The 16,511-nt window shown below is 48.5% G+C and overlaps 1 protein-coding gene across 1 annotated transcript in view; it reads left to right on the forward strand.

The window, feature by feature from the left end:
* Cadps (calcium dependent secretion activator) overlaps positions 1-16,511 on the forward strand; it is a 489,489-nt gene that overhangs the window by 190,780 nt on the left and 282,198 nt on the right. The gene's annotated exons all lie outside the window — the stretch shown is intronic.

The following is a 16,511-nucleotide window of genomic DNA, read 5'->3' on the forward strand; positions in this document are numbered from 1 at the left end:
CTCCTCCTCTCCCTTCTCTTTCTCTCCCATGTCTGCTAGCAACACAGCTGGGAACTCTAAAGTTCTGCTTTTGCTCAATTTCAGTACATTTCCTTATTCCTGGCTTTTGACTGAAGTCACCACACCCAGCTTTGTCCTTTTCAGTCCTGTTTGTACCTGTGTCTTGTGGGGAACTAACTAATCCTTTTTCGAGACAAAGTAGCTAGATAATACATCACAGTTAAATAACTGAGATGCACACTGACTACCCTGAGCTGGTGGTGGAACAGCCCAGTCTGTCTGGCCTCATGTCCCACTTTGGCTGTGAAGTTCAAGGCAGTGTCCACCTTCTTTGTGGCCCACATAGTGTGCTGCGTGGTCTTCACCTACAGTAGTGTTTTCCTGCACCTCTAGCAGAAGGAGAGGATTTCACCCACCATCTCTCAGAAGAGTGAGAAAGCCTCTTTCCCAGGCACCACTTAGCATGTGCCCCCGCATCTGATTGATGCATGTACTGTATGCTGCAATGTCATGTTCCAGTTATCAGTCCTGATGGTCAGGTGCAGGGAACTGCTGAATAGCCTAAGTGGAAAAGGCTCTAAATGGAGCTCAGCATTGGATCAGCTCCCCCAGCTTCTGCGGGCTACCTGCTTTGTGCATAGGAAGGTGGAGGAGCAGTGCAGCGGTGGGTTCTCGGCTATGCGCCTCATTGGGCAAGGCACTTCACCTTCGGAGCCTCTTCCATCCCATCCAAACTGAAGGTAAAATCACTTCCTAGCAGTAGTGAGTACACTGCCCATACTTTCAATTGCACTGGTCCATATTCCAGGCCCTTTTAAGATACTGATGTTCAGTTTCCACACTTTGATACAGGTCTTCACTACATCACTGAGTTGTCTGGGCTGGGCTCAAACTTGCGATCTTCTGGCCCCAGCCGCCCAGAGTGCTGAGATTACAGGTGTGCACCACTGTGTCTAGTTTGATTTCTAAACTACCCCCATGAAAAGATCAGGGGTCCTTGGAGAAATAGTGATTCTATGGCTGAGGCAGGCAGTACACAAGCTGAATGTGGAGCCTTTGCAGAACCAAAGAATTGCTTGGAAAATCCATAGTAGGGGCTGGAGCGATCACTCAGTGGTCTAGGTGCCTGCCTCAAGATCAAGGACCCAGGTTCAATCCCTGGTACTGCGTGCCATGCTGGCCCCAGAACCCCAGGCATAGTGGCACACACCTGTAATCCCAGCACTAGAAAACAGGAGGATCATTATGAGTCTGAGCTGCATTGTAAGACCCTGCACAAAAAAAAACCCTAAATCATGTAGTATTGGTTTATAATTATTCATATAATGAATAATTAAATAAGGAAGAAGAGGTAAGTAGAAGACAAGTCTCCCAGGCAAAACACTTCCAAATAATTTCTATGGATACACTTCAAAGATGTGGACTATAACTTGCCTGACTACCAATAGGGAGTTTAGACTACCAGTAGGGACCTGATGCTCAAGGTTGGTATCAGTGATAAGCAAAGCTGACAGCAAACTTCTGCGATATGATTTATTGAGAATGGTCTTCAGGTCTATAGCTTTCCTCTCCCAGGCCCATAAACACTATGTATCCATGTGAAAAGCGCTAGGCAGTGGTGGCAAATCTAGGGCACACGTGCCACAGTGGGCTATTGATTATTCCTGAATTTTCTAGAAGGCTCACCACCACTGCACTAGACAGACCTAAATCTAAGGATGGTCTACCAGACACCTGACCAGTAGTCCTCAGAACTGTCAAAATCATCAAAAACAAGGAGGCTGAGAAACACTCCTACAAAAGCCATGGGATGCCAGAGGCCATGCAGTGTGGTATCCTTTATGGCCTTGGGCCAAAGAAAAGGTCCCAGGAGAAAACTAATAAGGTACAAATAATTGGGGGGATGACTTATCATGATGCCTCGTAGTTGTCTCCTCAGTCCCAACAAATGAAGCACGGCCACGTGAGATACCACTGAAAAATGCTGGACACAGACTGTACAAGAACCCTTGGCACTGCTATCTGTGTACCTTTTCTGTAAATCCAAAAGTATCCTAGTATAAAAATGCATTAAAATCTTTAAAAGTCCTTCTTTCATGAGCCCCAGTCAAAAATAAATCTATATACCATGCATAAGCACCTAGCCCGTCATGAGCACTCGGTGTGTTTACTTGGCTCTGCCACTTTCAGGACTATCTGGTTCACCCTTCTCTCTCTCACCCATTTTCCACATAAGCAAGGACATTTAAGAAACCCTGACCTCCATTCCTCGCTCCTTCTTCCGGCTCACAACTCTACCATTTAAGCCTTCTGGTGCCTTTCTATTGCTGCTGGGACAAAGATGAGTTGTTCTCCTAAAACCTGCAAGATGCTTGAGCCTGCCTCTCCCCGGACTTATTCTGCATGGCCCTCCCTTTGCCCTGTACTCTGGCCACAGCACCCAACTTCCAGCCTGCTTCCTGCCGGGGCCCTTGACACCCAGTATTCCTGTGTGAAACACTCTTCTCCACGCTGCCAGGGTAATCTCTACCTGCCCGCAGAGCCCTGCGTCAGACTTTTGCAGAAAGTCTCATCATCTGGAGCAGGTCTATGTAAGTCAATGTGAAGGTGCATGGCCACGTGATGAGTGTTTGCATCCCTCACTAGATCATCAACAGACCCTCCTGAAGACAAGCCACCTAGGTCATCATGGTACACCCAGAACCTACCATATTGCTTGACATGGTCCTTGTTTCATAAACCTTTGACGAAAGAGGAAGCTCTCTCTGGACAATCCCTTTTAGAAAGTGGTTGCATTTTTTTTTTTTTTCCAGAAATACAATTCTCTTCAGTAAGAATTTGGAAATGTGAAACTCTTGTTTCCTTAACCTCATGACTTCCAACTCTTCTGAATGGTAAAGCAAAGGAGAGTTTTGAAATGGACTAGTTTGAAAGTTCTATAATCTGCTGGACAGTGGGGGGCTTTGGAGGTGATGTTTGAAGTGTTGGCCTGCTTCCAGCGCAGGCAGGGAAGGCAGGCGTGGTGAATGGGCCCCTGCTACTGCCGCCGCTGCTTTGGGCTGCCTTGCAGCCACTGGGACCCAAGCTCTAGGCCATCCTGGCACTTCCTGGCCCTTAATGACTCATGGGCTCCCTAAGGGCACAGATTCTCTATGCTGAAGTAAAATAAACAGTAAAAAAAAAAAAAAAAAAAAAACCAGCTCCTGACTGTATCTCTAATGGTGAAGGAGAGGAAGAGGAGGAGGGAAGGGAGTTCTTTTGTTAACTCTGGAACTGCTGCTATTGTGCTGTTGGAATATGGCCACAAAGCCTATGGACTGTGAAATAGGATTTCAGTTATTGAAGAAAGACGCCTCCATCTCCCCCAACTGTCTCTGTCCTTTGTGCTGACAAAAATAGCTCACTTTTGTTCTATTTACTTTCTGCCTTTGAATTCATTTGTTTGTAAGAAGCCCTACAATAAATACTTTGCAGTTCACCCACAGGTGCAAATACTCTGACTTTTTGGATATGATTTTCCTCCACTGAGATTCCCCGGAGAACAAAAGGCGGGAGGTGTGCCTTTTGTGCCCTCCTTGCCCCCAGCTGGCAGCACCTGGCAGCGCCCCAACCTATCACAGACACCAGTCTGCAGCCCTAACTCACAGGTCTTCAGGAAGAGCAGTTGTGGCCACAGCTGTGCTTTGGCCTGGTCCAGGATAGGGGGACCGAGGTTGGTCGCAGGGAGTCAAGTGGGTGCCAGAGCAGGTGTCCTGGTGACAGTGAGGCTGGACTGGCAGGAACAGGGACAGAGGAGGAAGACACAGACCTGAAGTGCCATACGCCTGGGCCGGAGAGTGTTCCACGGACAGCAGGGTGTGGGCCAAGCAAGAGAAGAGCATGGAGAAACTGAGGCGCGCCAGGCGCCTGGGTCAGGAGCAGGCTGCTGACTGGCCTCCTGGGGACGCTGGCACGAATGTTTTCCACAAGCCTCACGCTGGACAAGAGGCAAGCACTGTGGTGGGCCCCATTGTTCGGAAAAAGAAAATGGAGGCTTGGAGAAATTAAGCCGTGCCTTTAAGCCAAACTGACTCAGTGAATCAAGGAGGCTACTTGTTGTTGCGCACTGGCGTGCGTCACCTGGACAGCTCCGGCAGCTTCTCGGCCCTCCACATTCAAGTGGGAGCAAGCGCTCCAAGCCACCTGGAGCACAGCGCCAGCCACGATGCTCCTCCTCTCCATACCCTGCAGTGGCTCCCCATTGCCTTAAGTGCATTGTCAGGCTTTAAAGACATGTGGCCCTTTTCGTAGAAAGGCTTATTAGAGGAGCTTTATATAACCCATAACAATTCATTAGTGATTCTACAGCTGGCAGGGCAAAGCACAAAACAGCTTTCAGTTTGGATGTCCCCTCACTTTTGCAGAGGAGTAGTACTGGGAATGAAGTCCGTCTCGAGGTGCTAGGCAAGCGCTCTGCCGCAGTGCTGTCTCAGCCCCTCCTCAAAGTCTTTGTGCGTGTAGGCCTTGTAGGCTTCCATCACTTTGCAAGCCCCTGCCCATGTGAAACCCCACACCTCCCTGCTTTGCTGTGACTGGCTTGCCCAGGGTCCACACAGGGACCAGGAAAGCATGTGGCAGTCCTGGCCAGACTGATTCGGCAGTGACTGCGGTGTCTCTGGTTATCATGTGCATGGGCTCCTCTGCATGGGGGCAGCTGGAGGCCAGGGTGCTCATGACAGGCCTGCACAGTCTCCCCCTCAGCCTCTCCTCATCCATCGCCCATCAGCTCCCAGCTCTGGGGCCCCAACAGAGCTTCCCTGTGCTGGGCCTTCCTGGTCCAGCTCCACCTCTGTACTGAGGATCAAGCAAGGAGGCCGCAGCACTGTGGACATGTTGCTCTCATACACCCATGCAGCTTGGACACACCACATGGCAGTAGACAGTGCCTTGGGGTCCACACTGCACCCTACTATCTGTTTCCACTTCTCTTGGTGCTTTATATCTGCTCAACTAGACCAAGACTGCAGGTCAACCAGTTGTCTGCAAAACACCCCCCTGGAAAGAACAGGAAAGATGAGATGCCTACTCTCTATAAAACATTCTTTTTTTTTTTCTTTTTTTATTTTAGAATAAGGTCTACAGGGTCTCACTACGTAGATTGGACTCAGTGATTCTTCTGTTTTCAGCACCCCAAGCACTGGGATTACAGGTGCTTGCCGCCACACCCAGTCCCAATCGAAGGCTCAGTGTGCCCTGGGGGCATGTCAGCATGGCTCACCAGAGATTGAACCCAGCCACTGTGCTCTGCCTAAGTAGGTGCTTTAGCCCGCTGAACTATCTGGCTGGCCCTCCCTACCAAGCATTCTTGTGTCTAGAAGTGATATTCTTGGAGGAAAAGAGAAGCAGCCCCACAGGAGGACCCGGAAAGTCTCCTCCTAGGCTAATGCTGCAGGAGCCCTGATGCTGATCACACTCCTTCCTTCCTTCCTTCCTTCCTTCCTTCCTTCCTTCCTTCCTTCTTTTCATTCATTTTTTTTCTTTCTTCTTGCTCTTTCCCCTTCTCTCCCAGTTTTCTGCTTCTAAATACTGGTGAGAAGGATCACTGGAATGATGACTGGAGGAGCAGGGCCAGCTGGACATTTCTTAAGCAGTCCTGGAAGGGGTGACGGTCGCAGAGAGCTGGCGCCTCTGATGCCTGGCTCCTGTCATCGTAGCCACACCGCTCCACTCGTGCTTCTCCTGAGCAGCTTTGCTCATGTGCAGTCACACATGACAACACACATGTATGAGCACCAGAAAGATCTACGTTTTATTTTTATTGGTACTTGTTTACAGCACACACTCATGCTCTTCATGGCGAGCTGGTGCATGTACATATCACATCTTAATTATTTTAGCCCCACATTTCTTGGTCCTCTTCCATTTGCAAAAGATCTATCTCCTTATTTCCTTTCATTTATCTTTTATTTTTCTCTTTATTTGTAATTTGAGTTCCTCCCTTAGGAGAAAGCAGGCAGTATTTAACCTTGTGTGTCTGATGGATTTCACTTAGCATCATGGTCCAAAGCTGCATCAATTTTCCTGCACATAACTCAAGTTTATCCTTTCTATGCCATAGTAGTACTCCACTGTGTATAGACACACGGGCAAGAACTTTCTGAACAGAACCCCAATTGCACAAGAAATGACATCGCAAATCAATAAACATAATCACGTCAAATCAAAAAGATTCTGATCTTTTCAGCAAAGAAAAGAATCAACAGGTTGAAGAGACAACCTACAGCATGGGAAAAATAATTTGCCAGGTACTCCTTGGACAGATAACTAATACCTAGAATACACAAGAATGCACAAAAAGCTCAAGAAAATCAGATACCCTCCCCTCCCCCCAAAATGAAAAACCAGACAACTGAAATCAGTAAACACTTCTTAGAAGAAGAAACATAAATAGGTACAGGAAAATAGTCAGTAGGTACAGGAAAAGCCTTCAACATCTCTGGCCATTAGAGAAATGCAAATTAAAACAGCAGTGGCTGCCCTGAGAGGCTCTTCTGCTGAGTGAGCTCATTGCGGGGTCTCTCTTCACACCAAGATTAGTGCAATTTCATTCCAGTGAAAGAATCCTCAGAAGCGCACACATTAAAAGCAAGCACACATTTCTTTTCCTTAGGAAACAGGGACATTGACAAACCTAAAAGTTGCACTGAAAATGAAATTTAATAAGAAAAGCAGGCAATATATTTTACCTTTAAAAAATTGGATTTTCCACTTTTATCTTAAAGTGAATGCGGCAGAGCGTTGGCAGGCCTGCTCCCCCGGCCTCTTGCTCCTCAGCCCTCTTCCTGCCCCTCCCCAGCTGTTCTACCCCTTTTGCTCTACTTCATTGTCAGGCGGCAACTCGGGCTGGCAAATCCACCAGAGGCTGCTCTGTCTGTGTAGAACCTTGTCCCTCCGAGCCACTCACAGTCAGACCTGCCGGTGAGTGTGTGCGTGCGCAGCACACTGATGCCTGGCTGGGATGTTGGAGAAGAGCGAGTGTTCGCAGCCAGGTAGCTCTTTCTCCCAGAGCACAGGCGCCTGCAGCAGGAAGATGCAGACAGCCCAGTGCAGAGAGCCACTCAGGGTTTCCCTGCAGTGAGCGGCCTCTAGCTGAACCCTGTGTCTTAGGCATCTTGGCTGAATGAACTCCAAAGCCAGTTCCAAAGACGCCTCTCGGGGTTACTCATGCAAACCTGGCATCTTTTTGAACAAATTTCTTAGCCACAGAGTGAACCGTCAAAATTCCCATTTGTATCTCTTTCCTTTCTCATGTTATTTCAGATCTCAGCCCTGCTGCTAATCTGCAAAGGGGTTAACAGCTTGAGGATTAACATTATGAAGCTAATCCCTCGCGTGGGTTTAGCAACTCCTCTTTGGCCCACAGTGGAATGTCATCAGGGCAAGCACCTTGGCTTCTGGGGGTCAGCGTGCACAGCGGGCTTCAGACCTCGGCCTCACTGGCATCTGGGCTTTGATAATTCCTTGTAGTAGGGCACTGGCTTCTGCCCTCAAGCAGGTTGAGCGGCTTTTCTGGTCTCTACTCACCAATGCCAGGAGCTCGCTTCTCCTCAGTCGCAGTGCCAAATGTGACTCCAGATTTTGCCAAATGTTTCCTTAGATGAAAATTGCTTCTCTCCCCTCATCTGGGTAAGAATCACTGGTCTATAAAAATTATCATATTTCATCACAAAAACTCAGTCTGGGTTAGTATTTGTTTCAGAAGGGGAGGAGCTGCTAAGACAGTAATTAGTGAGGGACTTGATGCTTTCCTTCTATGAGTCATGACAGCTAATGCCTTGGCTTACACGGAAGGCCACCTCCTGAATTTCAGCAGCCATCCTCTTCTGATAAGAAAGGGGGGCTACCATGGAATAAAGCACACCACAGGGTGTGCAGAGGGAGACAGCTCCCACCTCTGGCTGTTCTCCAGTGTTGGCCAGTATAGACTGCCAGTGCTTGTTGACTTAGAGATTAATTATTAATGATAGGGAAGCTTATAAATTCTTCAGGACTCCCTCCTCTTTGGGCGCGTTCCGTCTTCCCATCAGGAGCACGAGCCCTTCCAGCCCTCCTACGTCAGAGCCGCGGGCCGGCTCCCAGGGCATTGTCTCATTCTGTGTAGCCTGGCTGCTGATGCTGACTTTCAGTTTTTTAATCAACCATTTTCCAACTGAACTGCACATGTCAGGCAGTGGAGACAGAATCCATTAAGCACTGTCTGAAACCAGCAGGGGCCGTGCGGCATCGTGATTTGATATCTCTATGGCAGAATTTCACAATCAGAAATTACAGGAGTACATATTTTTTTGTGTGGAAATGTCAGCAAAATACCTGCAGGATTTAAGAGGAGGTAAAATAGCACCAACAGTAACAATGATCTCTGCACATTTCTTTCAGCCTTTTGAAGACTCTTCATATCCACGTACATCTCCAGTTTTCTTCAACCCCTGAGCTTGCAGAGCAGGCTCTTAGTTTTATTGACTACAATGAGCACATAGCTGACCCAATCACGTCTTACCCAGTACACTGGGAGAGGGTGCCCATTACGCACTGACTGGTGAAAGCACAGAGGAGGATTTTTCTCTTTGTGAAAACACGTAGCTCAGCTTAGAATACTGAGACTTCCCTGTTGCATAGAAGATAAAATATTTACAGGCAATCTCTCAACAAATGTGCCCTGGGCTCCTATTTTGTATCAAGCACTAGCGGAGCTATTAACCTGAAAATCATTTTGGTTTCACTGGATGTTAAAGCCATTTCTCAGAAACATATTTTTCCAATCTCCTAACTTAGACTACAACAAAGATCTCGCCAAAAGGCATCATTTTGCAAATCAATTCCATGTCTAGCCAAGGTGTATAAAAGCATTGGTATTGACCCGAGATGTACATTTGGTATTGCTTTCTAAAATCGTAACTCCCACTGTGAATTTACTTGCCTTCAAAAATAAACTTACCTGGAGATTCTATAGTAATTTACAGAGGGCGGGGTGGAATTTCCTATGACTTCTACAAAGCAATTTCTCTAAGGAGCCTACAAGGCACTCCCTTAGCTAAAACAATTAAACTTAGGAGCCTTCACAAATAGGAAAGGTTGCTGTCTGCAAATGAACTATCTAATCCTGAAGTCAGCTTTACAAAGAATTTGTCTGTTGTTTGGATTACACGTACGATTCCAAGAGATAAGAATCATCTGTCCACCACCCAAGGGCTTCTCAGCCTGAGAAATTGCTGGTAATTAAGAGAAATTAGATGGGGAGGTCCCAAGGCCATCTTGCTCTGGACTCCCCACTGCTGGCCACATACATTTCAGTCAATATTATTTTAATTCATACTACTTAAAATCCTGCTTATTTGCAGGTTTCTCTCAGGGGAGAAAGTCCTTTCATCTACTTTCCTCCTGTACGCCAAGGTCATATTTGCTTTGCTCGATGCAAATTTAATTAAGTTACACTGTGTTCACTTAACTTGAGCTGATGTGGAATTGTCTACATAGACCAGATAAAACACAATCCAGCCACTCTCTTCTCAGGACCTTTAACCAGCATTCATGGGTGTTTCCATGAAAGAGTAAGGGATGCTTCGGAAACATCTTAGGTGTTACCTTTCATATGCTAGCTCCTTCTGCAGTGAGGTGGGGACTGGGTGAGTAGCCCCAGAGCAATGGGCTAGGAGCCTCATGCTCTGTGCTCCCCTGTCTCACTGAGCCTGAGACCACATTGACATGGGAAGGCACAGAATAAGCTGCTTCTGCCTCCCCCAGTCCAAGTGACTCTGTGGGAAAGAGGCCCCGTAACCGGCCGAGGTCAAGGGCAACAGAAATGAGCCAGCGTGTAGCACTTCAATCCCTGTGAAATAAATTAGTGTCTCCTCACTAATATATTTCCTCTTTTTAATTTGCTTTCTCCATATTTACTTAGGTTTTTAGTGTAATGCATAATTATCCCTTCGGATGATTGACATGGGATTGTGAACCTCAAGCTCACTAAAAATATAAACCCTTTTTCCAATTGGTTCAACATGGTGAGAGCTTAATGTTCATATATTCTAATAATTGAGAACTACCTCATGTGTTGGAGTGAACAGTAAAATATATAATATAGTATAGTATACTATAGGCAGGAAGCATTTGTTTTTGATACAGGGTCTCACTATGCAATTTAGATGTGACAATTCTCATGCACAAGGAAAATTATACTCCTTACCTCAAGTTTAGTTTGGGCATTTCCATGGCTTATAGATTTGAATGTTTTTCCTGCTTGAAATGTCTCTACACACATGCATGCCTGTTTGCAAGAGCATATTCACAGAAGCCTAACGCAGAAGTTAGAAAGCTCAATTTCACTTTGACCTTATGAGTAAATTTATACTGTTGTCAATATTTGGAAATGAAATTCATTTCCCCTTATAATAAAGAGTGGGATGAATTAGCAAAAAGCATTCAATTTTATTAGCGGTATTTTAGACAACCCTAGGCTTTTCTGGACTTTAGGCTGAGCATGGTACCTATTTATGCCATTTCTAAATTGTTTTTCACCATGACTTATGCTACTTAAAAAGCAAAATGATCCAGCAGCGCAGAAAATAATTTTATGTCCCTTAATATTTATGTCAAGCTCTCCTAGGGAATAAAATCACCTCTGGCTTGGTTTGGAAGTGGCCATTTGCCACTGAATCTTCTATGAACAGATTTCCAGAAATTGGTCAAAATTCAGCTCAGGGGAGGGGTGTGACGCAGTGGCAAGGCCCTGGGTTTAAGCCTTAGCACTATTTGAAAGCAAAGAGTAAAGGACCTGGCCACAGGGGGAGCAACGGTGGAGCTTGCGCTTTGCCCATGTCAGAAAATGACAAAACAGGGCTGGGGAGATCGCTTGGTGGTCTAAGTGCCTGCCTGGCAAGCGCAAGGTCCAGGGTTCAATCCTGGACCACATGCCAGCCCCGGAACCTCGCTGTGCCATGCCAGCCACTGAAACCAGGCATGGTGGCACCCACCTATAATCCCAGCCGTGGGGAGGCTGAGACGGGAGGATCACTACACATCTGAGCTGCATTGTGAGACTCTGTCCTAAATAAATAAATGAAAGTTTAAAAAAATTACAAAACAGAACTACTAACAATGACAATCATTTATATGTGTGTGATCCTTGACTAATTGAGAAAAATAACCTTCTTGTTTTATAAAAAGAAATGCTGAAAGTTATCAATTTCTGAGTTCCCTCTGCTTCATGGCTTTTGGCAAAATACCCAAAAAAGCCAAGCACTCTGTAATTAGTTTAAAACAATGAATCTGGCTTAATATTCCCAATTTCTATATGAGGAAACAGAGACTTAAGAGTTTGGTTGGTTTACTCCCTGACTCTTCGCACCATTTCTGTTGGTTATTCTGGTTTTTCAACACTTAAATCCTCAAGTTCGCTTGTTTGGTGATCAAAGATTTAATAAATTTAAGCTATTTTCCTTCAGGCTTCCACTGAGGCAGTGACCCAAGCACATAGGAAGCGTCGGACACCACACTACATGGCTGCGGCTAAGCTCACTGACTCAGGAGGCAGACCCCGACCGGACAGTGTCTCCTCAGAATTGAGTCTGCAAATATCCCCTGCCTGGCCGCCTTCAGTCAGCGCCTCTGAATTTTCTTACAGTGAACTAGCTAGAGCAGGTCTCACAAAGAACAGGACAAGAAGCGAGCTGCCACTGTGACGGAGATGGTAAAGAGGGGGCTCAGGAGGCCAGGTGAGCCTGCCTAACAGCATCTTGGCTAGACCAGAGGCTGCCGAGGAAGACCGTCGAGGCTGGAATTGGGACTGATGGTTCAGTGTGAGCCGGACAAAGGATGGAGGCGACAGCGTGTGCGTCGTCTCGCAGGGTCCATGTAAGAGTGCTGTCTGCGGTGTTCGAGTCTACAGGAAGTCCACAGGGGCCTGATCCTAGACAGCAAGACACGGTGGGCAGAGGCGGTGCGGGGCTGCACAGCAGCCAGGTGGCGACAGCTTGCTGAGCTCTGATCAGGATCTCAGATTCCTCCTCCCAAGGAGAATGGAAAGTTACTGAAGAGCGGGAGGCTAACGAGCAGGCAGCTTCCCCGCAGATACCACAACCTCGTCCTTTGCCCGCTCTCTGCTTGCCCGTGCACGCGGCCAGGCCTGAGGACCACTGGACTCTGGGGAAGACTACCAGTCTCTGATGCACACTGGATTCTCTCAGGGAGTTTTAAAAACAACAACAATAACGCCACCTGGGCTCATCCAAAATGCCTGATCCCATCAGTCCAGGTGTAGCCTGGACATTGGCTTTGCCTTTTGTTTTCCTCAGGAGATTTATAGACAGCCAGGGTGGAGAACTCCTGCCGGAAGGCAACAAGAAGAAACAGGTGGCATCAGCGGCCCAGGTGAGGATGAGGGGGTCCTGGCAAGGTAGATTCAAGAGAGAAAGGAGGTAACCTCAGAGCTATGAAGAGACTAAGCAAGCCTAACCCTTGTACCCTCTCTTCACAAAAGTACCAGCTTCTGCTCTACCCTGGGCTCCTGTGCCACTGTGCACATCCCCCCAAAATTAACGCCCAGTCTCTGAAAGATCTGTGTCTTGTGGTCCCACTGTAGAGCAGGTGAGTTGGATTCTCCCAGCGCAGCTGTGAAGACCATTAAATGATTCACTTAAGAAGAAACAGCTGAGTCCTCCACGGTGGCTGAAAGCCCTAGTCTCTGGCCCCCATCGCGCTGAATCACAGCCATGGCCTCGCACACCGCCATCTTCAAGGCATCATGCCAAGTGCTCTGTGAGCGCTGCTGTCTCTCATCCTCGTATCAAGCCTCTGTTGCTGGCATTGTCACTACCAGGACTACTACACTCTGCAAATAAGGCTACAGATGGAGAGAACTTGGGATATTGTCCAGTGTCACAGAGCTGCAAGTGGCAGAGCAAGATGTGAGCTCAGATCCGTGTCCAGCTCCTGAGTGCCTGGCCACAACCCCCACAGCTGCCCAGATGGAGAAAGGACACCTAGGACACGGGACACATCGCTTAGGTGCTGGCCCATCCCACCCGGCCTGTGACAGTGAGGCAACTTGTAGCTGTGGTAACCAAGGAGGGCTCCTTAAAGGTCTGAAACCAGACTCTGAAGATGAAACAGAGAGCAGAAAAGTGGTCTTCCCAGGATAGGGACGTGCGTGGGGAGTGACTGACGGAGTGCTACAGGATCATAAAGGAAGGGGTTGGCTCTCTGATTGGGATACTTTCCCCACTTGTTTGTTGCTTGCTTAGAGCATCTTTGCATTTGAAGCTCTTCTGTTACAGTGTTTGCTGCACTGCCAGAGTCAGCAGACTAACACCGGCAACTCAGGTGTGGGCCGTGTTCTCATGGGCTTGCAGAAGTCAGGAGCCAACGCCTGCACTTCCCAACCAGGAGAAGTGCATCTTGCAGAATGGAAACACTGACCCACTCGAGGTCTTCTCTTGGCGAGGAATCAAGACACGGGAAAGAGAGATCCAAAGGATCTTATTTTAACTCTCCTGCAAGAGAGGTGTCTCCTCGGGGTTTCTTTTTATAAAATCAGGATATAATTGGATATGTACGAGACACCTACCTCCATTTCATCGCGACACAGAAGCCAGAAGGGAGGCCAAGGTGTAGACTTCGTGGATAATAATGGTGTAATGTACACGTACAGCGCGTGGAGCCCCGTGGGGTGGAGACCTTCATCATCAGCACGATTGCCGCAGTCCTCTGAGCTGCACGCTTAGAAAGGTCTAGTGCCCTGGCCACATAGTGGGCAGGAAGCAGAGGCGTGCAGGATCTCGGCTTTCTCCTTCTAAACATATGTTCATTTTTCTAAAGAACGCCTCACCTGTGGAAAGCCAATTATCCCTGGAACTGCAAGCAAAGTACTTAACCTTGTAAAGCTTGGTTCTTACCAGAAAGGCAGAGCCCTGATCTGCCACTTGAAGTGGTGTTGTAATTTGTGTAAGGGAGGCCTTATGTGCACTGTGGGACACCCAGGACTGACGGTGGCCTCGAGTCACCCCTCCCCCATGTCCACACATCCAGCACCCACGTCCCATCTCGCTTCAGCTCTGACCAGCTCTGTGAGGTCCGGGGTGTCATCATTACTCCCGCCTCAGAGTTCAGGGAGGTGGAAATGTCTGAAAGCTCAGACTCTGGAGCTACAGTTTCTCGCTCCAGGTCACTGAGCCTTAATGTGGAAAGGCAAGGCGGCGAACCTGGACAGCGAAAGAGGTTCCCTGCTGACCACTCTCTGCAGCCTCCACGTGGAAAGTGGACAAACAGAATACAGGAGAAAAGGACTCGGAGGCAGCACCAGCCCCTAAGTGCCGTAATATAGCCACAGTCCGAGCCCCCACCATTCTTGAGACAGAGGCTTGGAGGCCATCTCTCCTGGCAAGGAGCTGACGCTGTCCCTGCTGTGACTTTCCAGGCCACAGTGTACCAGGAAGGCAGCAATCACTAGAGCAGCTTGTCTCTGAAGGAAAATAAATCGAGCAGGGCTGTGGAGGGAAGAGGGCCATGCCGGAGGGGGGAGCGCTTCCTGGGAAGCGTCTCCACCCTGACCACACAGGCAGCCTCGCTGGAAGACCCAGAGCCCGGGAAGCCAGGGAAGGAGAGAGGAGACAGGCAAGCTGGACCAGGTCAGCAGTGCTCATGTTCCAGCTGCTGAAAGGTACCCCTACTCCGGCTCTCAGCCAAAAGGGAGGACGCTTCTGTAGAAGTGGGGCTGCTCCTGAGCCCCAGGGCTCAGTCTGCTCCTGCATTTCTGCAAAGAATGCACATGGCTGGCACACAGCCACAGAGCAGTGAGATGAAGCAGGCTGGGACCCAGCAGACTGGAAGCCGCGTCCAGCCCTCGCACTGGCTGTCATGTGGCTGCGGGCAGGTCCTCTCCCTCTCTGAGTCACAGTTAATCAACTGCATCCTGCGGTCAATTGGCAGCCATTGTGTTCACCTGTCAGGTTCCTTGGGGCCCAGTCAATGTTTGGGACATGCTCAGCGCTGGGGCTGAGGAGGGGAGGTCACGCTCACCTCTACCTCCAGGGAGCTGGCAGCCTCCCGCTGAACAGGGAGTCATACCAGTGCGCATGAAATCACCTCCGGACTGAGCACTACAGCATCCCGCTAGGAGAGCAGCACAGCGCAGATCCACTGGCTCTGAAGAGGAAGCGGTAGCTGATAAGTTTATCAGACAACAAGCAGCAGAGAAACAGAGGCTGAGGGGAGGAGGGAAAGGGGCTTTACCACCTTGGGGAAGATAAGAGATTCTCTGAACTGGAGCAAAGGGAGGCTGAGGCTTTTGCCTTTTGCCAGGAGTGGAGTTTGAGGGAGATGTCTAGAGATACCCTAGGAGCTGCCTGGGGTCTTCCCTGAGGCTGCGGAAAAGAGGAATGGAACTTGCACCCCATGCCAGGTTGGAGAAAAAGAGGTGAGGTGTTCTGTGGGAGACAAGCTATTGTTTTAGGGCTTCAGCCATGTTGGATGACAATAACTCAGCAATTTATACTAGGGCCAGAACCTATCAGTTACCAGTTCTCAGTGGGGCAAGGAGCAGTACCCAGTGTGCGGGGCCACATGGGTAAGGGGCAGGGAGGAAGCTGCCTCTCGCAAAGTCCTTCCCAGAGCACACCAAGTGGCCCCCACACATAACAACTGAAGCTTCTTCCAGCCACAGTTCTGGGTCATTTTCACTGTAGCCCAAGGCTCAAGTTGATTCCTTTACACTGGGGACTGAGTATCATAGGTTTTTCCAGAAAGCAGAGCAATTATTCAAATAATGCACAGAGTAGTCTGCCTTGCTCTACATATGTGAATCAAATCACATGGAGGCTACTTCGGGGCAGGAGGCAGTGAGGATGGCTGTGGGTGGAGCTAGCACTGGACTTGCTTCCTCACAGTGTAACCTGTGGATGAGCACAAGAGCCCAGGGGCCCTGAGAAACCAGGACCATGGATGTCTCCCAGAGCACTGTCAAGACCAACGCTCTGGGGCCCTCGTGTCGATATCCAGGCCCCATGATTTCTGCATCACTTTTAGAGGTCAGACACACATTTCTAAATAGATCTGCCCCCTTTTTAAAGATTAAGTCCTATTTTCACAATAAAAGTACTTCCTCTCTCTACCCTCTTCCAAAAATTCTGTACACAGGATGAGTAAAATAAAATATTCAGGAGAATTGCCCATGCAGAAATAGCCCAAAATGTGTTCCTGGAGTCCAAATGTACCACACGTATGGTCAGATGAGTTTGTGGTATGCAGAGCCACCTGCCCTCATGGAGGATTTCTCGCCTCTGCACCTGCGGCCTACAGGACCCCCACAGGTAACTGAGAGGAGCTGCAGGAGGACCAGTGTGCCCTACAACACAGCTCAGAGAAATACTTGTCTAGGCTTTTCAGAGGATCCTAGAGCAAAATCATTTACAGCTTTTCTCAGATGAAGGGAGTGTGAAAGGAGAAGTCATCCATCACCTTGGGCCAAGGTTACACAGCTA

The sequence above is a fragment of the Octodon degus genome, unplaced genomic scaffold, assembly GCF_000260255.1.
Source record: "Octodon degus isolate 3935 unplaced genomic scaffold, OctDeg1.0 scaffold00210, whole genome shotgun sequence".
NCBI classification, from domain to species: domain Eukaryota; kingdom Metazoa; phylum Chordata; class Mammalia; order Rodentia; family Octodontidae; genus Octodon; species Octodon degus.